This window comes from Lepidochelys kempii, chromosome 24 (genome assembly GCF_965140265.1).
Source record: "Lepidochelys kempii isolate rLepKem1 chromosome 24, rLepKem1.hap2, whole genome shotgun sequence".
NCBI classification, from domain to species: domain Eukaryota; kingdom Metazoa; phylum Chordata; order Testudines; family Cheloniidae; genus Lepidochelys; species Lepidochelys kempii.
The window spans coordinates 17,836,663-17,846,189 of NC_133279.1; positions in this window are offsets into that span (position 1 = coordinate 17,836,663).

The window sequence follows — 9,527 nt, forward strand, 5'->3', positions numbered from 1 at the left end:
TGGCAGTTTCTCCCATCACCGCCACCATTTGGAATTACAGAATGCAACTCACCTGGGCATGAATTTTACCGGCTTTAACCCCTCGTGACCCTCATTCCCTTTCCTTAGCTCACGACCCTTTAGCGAGTATCCTACAGACCTGGCTGCCAGCGTTGCCTTTGGTGGAGGATCTGGGGTCCCGTGGCTCTGGGGTAAGTGACTGGTCTCCTGGGGCTGGGAACAACCTGGGTGGGCTGGTTTGGGGTGTACGTGACCTTTCCTCACAAAGTCCGGCTTGTCTGAGAGTAACTGAGGGGACTGGCTGTGACTCCGGGGGCAGCGATCCAGGAGTTCACGCTGGGTGAAATCTGCTCACAGAGCACCACCGGTTGGGGGGATCTGCCCTGTTTCCTGACACCATCCCTGAGCCCGGCACTCCCAGTGGAGCCGCTCCAGAGAGCGGGACGAACTGAGCCCTGCAAAATCAACCTAGAAGGACATTTCTCCCCTCCAGGGCTTTCCCGCCCGCCTGGACAGCTGGGTGAGCCACGGCCTCTCCTTCCCACAGCCCTCCTTCCCCAGGGGAGCTCAGCCAGCCGGTGCCTTTCCCCCAGCCATGGGCCTTGCCTTCCGGGAGGGGGTCCAGGCAGGACTCCTGGGTTCCATTCCCTGGCCCTGCAAGGGGAGAGGGGTCCAGTGGTTAGAGCAGGGGCTTGGGAGCCAGGATTCCTGGACTCTATCCCTGGCTTTCAGAAGGAAGTGGGCTCTGGTGGGTTACAGGGTGGGGTACTGGGAGTCAGGACTCCCGGGTTCTCTTCCTGCCAGCATCACTTGTGCACAGATAGGGGCAGGGGGGGGCCGGTAGGGCACGGTCAGGGGACAAGGAGCAAGGGGGGTGCTTTCCCCACAACTCGCTTGATTCAGTCAATGCACAAAAGGAACCCGCAATCCCCCCGAAAGAGAAGCAGCAGCTGGTGGCTGCTGAAGGGAGGTGCACTGCAGCCCAGCACGCAGCAGAAGGGGAGGATGCCAGGCCGGGGCTCAGGGCTCCCCGATGCCCCCGCCAGCCCTGGGAGCTGGGTAGCACTTGGCCCGGATCAGCCAATCCCCCACACACTGGACGTATTTCCTCTCCCCCTCTCTCTTCCTGCAAGCGCCAGGGGAGGCACATCCAGCCGCAATCTTCATCACGGTGATGCCACCTGGACGGGGGGAGAGAGACGTAATAAGGGGCTCCCACATCCCCCCTCCCCCGACCCCCATGTGGTTTCTCACACACTCCCCTCCCAGCAGGACTGCACCAGGCTCTGAAGGCAGAGTGGGGTCTAGTGCTCAGAGCAGGGGGCCTGGAACAACGTGAGAACATAACAAAGGAATTGCCCTCCTGGGCCACCCCAAAGGTCCATCTAGCCCAGTATCCTCTGGCCAATGCCAGGTGCCCCAGAGGGAATGAACAGAACAGGGAACCTTCCAGTGATCCATCCCCTGTCCCCCATTCCCAGCTCCTGGGCAAACAGAGGCTGGGGCCACCTTCTCTGCCCATCCTGGCTATAGCCACAGATGGACCTGTCCTCCAGGAACTTCTCTAGTTCCTGTTTGAACCCTGTTATAGTCTTGGCCTTCAAAACATCCTCTGGCAAGGAGTTCCACAGGTTGACTGTGCATTGTGTGAAGCAGTACTTCCTTTGGTTTGTTTTAAACCTGCTGCCTGTGGTGACCCCTCGTTCTTATGTTAGGAGGAGTAAATAACACTTCCTTCTTTACTTCCTCCACACGCTTCAACCTTCTCTAGCCCTCGATCATATTCCCCCTTAGCCGTCTCTTTTCATAGGTGAAACATCCCACTCTTATTAATCTCTCTTCATATGGCAGTCGTTCCATCCCCCTCATCATTTTGGTTGGCATTTTCTGATGCTTTTCCAATTCCAATATCTCTTTTTTGAGATGGGGCGACCACATCCGCACACAGTGTTCAAGTTGTGGGCATCCCATGGATTTATACAGAGGCAACATGCTATTGTCTGTCTTAGTCTCTGTCCCTTTCTTAATGATTCCCAGCATTCTGTTTGCTTTCTACACAGCCGCTGCACATGACTGGATGATTTCAGAGAACTCTCCACAATGACTCCAAGATCTTTCTTGAGTGGTAAATTCGACCCATCATTGTATATGTCTACCTGGGATTACGTTTGCCCATGTGCATTACTTTGCATTCATCAACATTGAATTTCATCTGCCGTTTTGTTGCCCAGTCACCCTGTTCTGAGAGACCCTTTAGTACCTCTTCGCAATCTCCTTTGGACTTCACTATCTTGAGTAGGTTTGTATCTTCTGCAAATTTTGCCACCTCACTATTTACCCCTTTTTCCAGAACATTTCGGAATATGGTGAATAGGACTGGGCCCAGTGCAGATCCCTGGGGGACTCCCACTATTTACCTCTCTCCCTTCTGAAAACTGACCATTTCTTCCTACCCTTTTTTCCCTATCTTTTAACCAGTTACTGAGCCATGAGAGGATTTTATCGCATGACAGCTCACTTTGCTTAAGAGCCTTTGGTGAAGGACGCTTTCTGAAAATCTAAGTACACTATATCCACGGGATCCCCCTTGTCCACATGCTTTTTGACCCCCTCAGAGAATTCTAGTACATTGGTGAGGCGTGATTTCCCTTTACCGAAACCATGTTGACCCTTCCCCAACAAATTATGTTCATCTATGTGGCTGACAGTTCTCTTCTTTCCTATAGTTTCAATGAGTTTGCCCTGTACTGAAGTCAGACTTATTGGCCTGTAGTTGCCGGGATCACCTCTGGAACCCTTTTTCGTAACTGGCGTGTCATTAGCCGTCCTCCAACCATTTGGGACAGAAGCTGATTTAAATGGTAGGTTACAAACCACAGTTAGTAGTTCTGTAATTTGACGTTTGAGTTCCTTCCGAACTCTTGGGCGAATCCCATCTGGTCCTGGTGACTTATTACTGTTTAATTTATCAATTTGTTGCAAAAACTCCTGTAATGACTCCTCAATCTGGGACAGTTCCTCAGATTTGTCACCAAAACAGAATGGCTCAGGTTTGGGAATCTCCCTCCCATCCTCAGCCGTGAAGACAGATACACAGAATTCATTTAGTTTCTCCGCAGTGGCCTTATCCTCCTTGGGTGCTCCTTTGGCATCTCGGCAAGTAGGACTCCAGGGTTCTGTCTGCAACTCTGCCAGGGGAGTGGAGTCTAGTGGGTCAGAGCAAGGGGGGCTGGGACTCAGCCACAGCTAGGCTCCACCTTGTGCTCTGTGTTCAGACCCCGCCCCCATCTGGAGGACTTACCCACTGTTAATCGCCCAGATTCGTCAACACAATGGTCCTCGGCACTGGTGCAAGCCAACATCCCGCTCCCCTGCCTGTGAAAAGGCTCCACATTGAAAAGTGTCAGGCACTGCCGGCCGTTAGGGACGGAGCTCACAGTTGGCACTGAGAACAGTCAGACACACACAGTCAGCCAGGGGTGGGGAGTCATCACACGCTGGGCTCGATCCCAGCTCAGGGAAGGGAGTGGGGTCTAGTGTTTAGAGCAGGGGGGCTGGGAGCCAGGACTCCTGGGTTCTCTCCAGGCAGGTGTGGCCGGAGCAGGGCTCTAGGTTTGCAGCAGACACACACCTGGGATGGCCCCAGCGTTGCAGCCGTCGGTGTCACAGCAGGCGATGTTCGCCCGCACGGTGACATTGTGCGCGTAGGTCAGCGAGAAGGGACCGGGCTCACAGTTCTTGGGCTCCAGGCACGAATTACCCGTGTAGGAGAAGGAGGATCCCTCTGTGAGAGGGAAACAGAGCACCACCTCTGAGCTCCCCAATGGACCCCCAGCTGCTCCATCCTCCCCTTTTGTTCCATCCACCCCCCCCCAACTAATCTCATCTTCCCTCCCACCCCCGATAAAATCCTCTCTTCTGTCTGACCCAGGCCCCACAGTCACCCACTGCAATTCCCCATCTCATCCCATCCCCCGTCTATGACATTATCTTTCCAGACTGAGCAGACCCTGCTCCTGGAGAGGAGTGGAGACTATTGGTTAGAGTAGGGGGAGTGGCTGGGAGCCAGGACTTCTGGGTTCGACCCCTGGCTTCAGGAGGACAATGGTGTCTACACTTAGTAGAAATCTTCTTTCACTCACCCAGCCTGATCTCTGCCACGACGGTGACGCAGGTCCCTTCCGAGGGGGCGCAGGGCTGCAGGGGGCCGGACCACGATTGCTCTCTGGACGCACACACCTCGCATTGCAGAGCGCTCCCTGCAGGTTGGAAAAATCCCTTCTCAGTACAAACGCCGGCTCCCCACCCCTCCCCAGGCAGTGCCCGTGGGCGAAATACCACCAGGAACCAAGAGGTGGCGCTGTGGGAGTTGTTACCACCAATGCCTCCTCACTGAACGTGTGGGCAGGCAGATCTTGGAGAAATGCCACCTGCTTTTGCAGCAGTTCTGCCCAGTTCCATTTAACTCTCCGGATGGGGAAAGGCATCTTGCTAGCTGGTCATTTGTATCTGACTCAACACTGCAGACAAGTCTGTTTGCTTCCTGAGTCATAGTAAGAAGGTGGTATGGAAGGGAGGGGTTCAGCTATTGTGACCTGCACTGGATGTGCCATGTTTGTCTTTCTTCCACAGGACAGAAGCGACTTTGTGTGTACAGAGTGCAAGCTGGTCTCCATACTGGAAGAGAAGATTGAAGGTCTGGAGCAACAGATAACGACCCTGTGTTGCATACGAGAAACAGAGGATTTTCTGGACAAAAGTCAGGATAGGCTTCTACGGGCACAAAGCTCTAAAGATTTAGAGCAGGTTGCACAGAGGAGCCAAGAGGCCAGTGAGGAAGCTTGGCAACATGTGACCTCCAGAAGAAGAAGGGGGAATGTCCGGGTTCCAGCAACGCGGACACAGGTAACTAACCGCTTTCATGCTCTCTCCACAGGTACCGTTGCGGAGAGTGGACCAGATGATATGTCTGGGGGGAGAAAGCAGAAGGAGACTCCGCTGGTTGGAAGGCATGAGATGCGCTGTCCTGAGATGGGGGGTTCCACGACCACCACTCCCAAGAGAAGGAGGCGGGTGGTGGTGGTCGGGGACTCTCTCCTCCGGGGGACTGAGTCATCTATCTGCCGCCCTGACCGGGAAAACCGAGAAGTCTGCTGCTTGCCGGAGGCTAAGATTCGCGATGTGACGGAGAGACTGCCGAGACTCATCAAGCCTTCGGATCGCTACCCCTTCCTGCTTCTCCACGTGGGCTCCAATGACACTGCCAAGAATGACCTTGAGCGGATCACTGCGGACTACGTGGCTCTGGGAAGAAGGATAAAGGAGTTGGAGGTGCAAGTGGTCTTCTCGTCCATCCTCCCTGTGGAAGGAAAAGGCCTGGGTAGGGACCGTCGAATAGTGGAAGTCAACAAATGGCTACGCAGGTGGTGTTGGAGAGAAGGCTTTGGATTCTTTGACCATGGGATGGTGTTCCATGAAGGAGGAGTGCTGGGCAAAGACGGGCTCCACCTTACGAAGAGAGGGAAGAGCATCTTTGCCAGCAGGCTGGCTAACCTAGTGAGGAGGGCTTTAAACTAGGTTCACCGGGGGAAGGAGACCAAAGCCCTGAGGTTAGTGGGAAAGCGGGATACCGGGAGCAAACACAGGCAGGAATGTCTGTGAGGGGAGGGCTCCTGCCTCATACTGGGAATGAGGGGCGATCAGCAGGTTATCTCAAGTGCTTATATACGAATGCACAAAGCCTTGGAAACAAGCAGGGAGAACTGGAGGTCCTGGTGATGTCAAGGAATTATGATGTGATTGGAATAACAGAGACTTGGTGGGATAACTCGCATGACTGGAGTACTGTCATGGATGGATCTAAACGGTTCAGGAAGGACAGGCAGGGTAGAAAAGGTGGGGGAGTCGCACTGTATGGAAGGGAGCAGTATGACTGCTCAGAGCTCCGGTACGATACTGCAGAAAAACCTGAGTGTCTCTGGATTAAGTTTAGAAGTGTGAGCAACAAGAGTGATGTAGTGGTGGGAGTCTGCTATAGACCACCGGACCAGGGGGATGAGGTAGATGAGGCTTTCTTCCGGCAACTCGCAGAAGCTACTAGATTGCACGCCCTGGTTCTCATGGGCGACTTTAATTTTCCTGATATCTGCTGGGAGAGCAATACAGCGGTGCATAGACAATCCAGGAAGTTTTTGGAAAGCGTAGGGGACAATTTCCTGGTGCAAGTGCCAGAGGAGCCAACTAGGGGGGGCGCTTTTCTTGACCTGCTGCTCACAAACTGGGAAAAATTAGTGGGGGAAGCAAAAGTGGATGGGAATCTGGGAGGCAGTGACCATGAGTTGGTTGAGTTCAGGATCCTGACACAGGGAAGAAAGGTAAGCAGCAGGATACGGACCCTGGACTTCAGGAAAGCAGACTTCGACTCCCTCAGGGAACGGATGGGTAGGATCCCCTGGGGGACTAACATGAAGGGGAAAGGAGTCCAGGAGAGCTGGCTGTATTTCAAGGAATCCCTGTTGAGGTTACAGGGACAAACCATCCCGATGTGTCGAAAGAATAGTAAGTATGGCAGGCGACCAGCTTGGCTTAACAGTGAAATCCTAGCAGATCTTAAGCATAAAAAAGAAGCTCACAAGAAGTGGAAGGTTGGACATATGACCAGGGAAGAGTATAAAAATATTGCTCGGGCATGTAGGAATGAAATCAGGAGGGCCAAATCGCACCTGGAGCTGCAGCTAGCGAGAGATGTTAAGAGTAACAAGAAGGGTTTCTTCAGGTATGTTGGCAACAAGAAAAAAGCCAAGGAAAGTGTGGGCCCCTTAATGAATGAGGGAGGCAACCTAGTGACGGAGGATGTGGAAAAAGCTAATGTACTCAATGCTTTTTTTGCCTCTGTCTTCACTAACAAGGTCAGCTCCCAGACTGCTGCGCTGGGCATCACAACATGGGGAAGAGATGGCCAGCCCTTTGTGGAGAAAGAGGTGGTTAGGGACTATTTAGAAAAACTGGACGTGCACAAGTCCATGGGGCCGGATGAGTTGCATCCGAGAGTGCTAAACTCGTGGCGAACGGGGGAAGTCCCGGATGACTGGAAAAAGGCTAATGTAGTGCCAATCTTTAAAAAAGGGAAGAAGGAGGATCCTGGGAACTACAGGCCAGTCAGCCTCACTTCAGTCCCCAGAAAAATCATGGAGCAGATCCTCAAAGAATCAATCCTGAAGCACTTATATGAGAGGAAAGTGATCAGGAACAGTCAGCACGGATTCACCAAGGGAAGGTCATGCCTGACTAACCTAATCACCTTCTATGATGAGATTACTGGTTCTGTGGATGAAGGGAAAGCAGTAGATGTATTGTTTCTTGACTTTAGCAAAGCTTTTGACACAGTCTCCCACAGTATTCATGTCAGCAAGTTAAAGAAGTAAGGGCTGGATGAATGCACTATAAGGTGGGTAGAAAGGTGGCTAGATTGTCGGGCTCAACGGGTAGTGATCAATGGCTCCATGTCTCGTTGGCAGCCGGTGTCAGGTGGAGTGCCCCAGGGGTCGGTCCTGGGGCCGGTTTTGTTCAATATCTTCATAAATGATCTGGAGGATGGTGTGGATTGCACTCTCAGCAAATTTGCGGATGATACTAAACTGGGAGGAGTGGTACATATGCTGGAGGGCAGAGTTAGGATACAGAGGGATCTAGACAAATTGGAGGATTGGGCCAAAAGAAATCTGATGAGGTTCAATAAGGATAAGTGCAGGGTCCTGCACTTAGGACGGAAGAACCCAATGCACAGCTACAGACTAGGGACCGAATGGCTAGGCAGCAGTTCTGCGGAAAAGGACCTAGGGGTGACAGTGGACGAGAAGCTGGATATGAGTCAGCAGTGTGCCCTTGTTGCCAAGAAGGCCAATGGCATTTTGGGATGTATAAGTAGGGGCATAGCGAGCAGATCGAGGGACGTGATCGTTCCCCTCTATTCGACATTGGTGAGGCCTCATCTGGAGTACTGTGTCCAGTTTTGGGCCCCACACTACAGGAAGGATGTGGATAAATTGGAGAGAGTCCAGCGAAGGGCAACAAAAATGATTAGGGGTCTGGAACACATGACTTATGAGGAGAGGCTGAGGGAGCTGGGATTGTTTAGTCTGCAGAAGAGAAGAATGAGGGGGGATTTGATAGCTGCTTTCAACTACCTGAGAGGTAGTTCCAGAGAGGACGGTTCTAGACTATTCTCACTGGTGGCAGAGGACAAGGAGTAATGGTCTCAAGTTGCAGTGGGGGAGGTTTAGATTGGATATTAGGAAAAACTTTTTCACTAGGAGGGTGGTGAAACACTGGAATGCGTTGCCTAGGGAGGTGGTGGAATCTCCTTCCTTAGAGGTTTTTAAGGTCAGGCTTGACAAAGCCCTGGCTGGGATGATTTAATTGGGTATGGGTCCTGCTTTGAGCAGGGGGTTGGACTAGATGACCTCCTGAGGTCCCTTCCAACCCTGATATTCTATGATTCTATGAGTGTCTGTGGCTAGAATACATTTTCAGCTGCTGACATGGCTATCTGGGGTGCAGCTTGTGCCTGCGAACAAACCCCACACGTCTGTGTAGACAGAAAAACAAGAATTCCGCTACTCTGAAGAGGGGTTTCTGCCTGGCTTTGTGGTGAACCTTTCACAAAAACACACACACACACCCCGCCGTCACTCTCTGCTCCAGGCCTCTGCCTCTCAGAGTTACATCAGCTCAGCCACACTTGACTTCAGCCCACTTTTCATCACTGATCCTGCCAATTCTCTTCTTCAGAATACGATTGACGCTTGTTAAGCCTCTGGATAGATGGCTGTGTGCCTCCAGCTAGCAATCCCAGGAGCATCAACTCTTTCCTCTCCAGAGCGTGGGGGCCTTTAATTCATTACGTGAGCATAAGGTAGTTTTAAGAAAGAAAGAAAGAAAGGAAGATTTTCCCACTTTGGTTTTTTAGAGCATTCATGTGGAAACATCAATTAAACCTTAGAACACCTTCCCCTGCCCTTCTATGTCCCTAGATGGTTGCAAAGTTATATTATCCCTATCAAAGAAATATGGAAACTGAGGTAGAAAAAAGATGTGTTCAATTCAGGGTTAGAACCAAGAAGACAGCTGAGAACTCCTCACTCCTGACTCCCAGCCCACTCTAACCCACGAGATCCCACTCCTCTTTCAGAGCCACGGACAGAACTCGGGAGTCCTGATTTGCAGCCATCTCTGCTCAAACTCACTACACCCCAGCCCGCTTCTACAGCAGGGGAATGAGCCCAGGAGTCCTGGCTCCCAGCCCACACCCGTTGCACCCCCATTCCCCTTTCAAACCCGGGGAATGAACCCTGGATTCCTGGCAGGAATCTCAGCGCTGACAGGCAGGGGAACATTTCTAGGCAGGACGACATGTGGACGGGGGTGCTGCTCCTCCTCAGGATGACCCTAAGCTCGGGCGAGAGATGGAGGAGGAACGAGAAGAAGGAAGGACAGATGGACTCAGACCCGCTGGCCAGGCCCCTAGC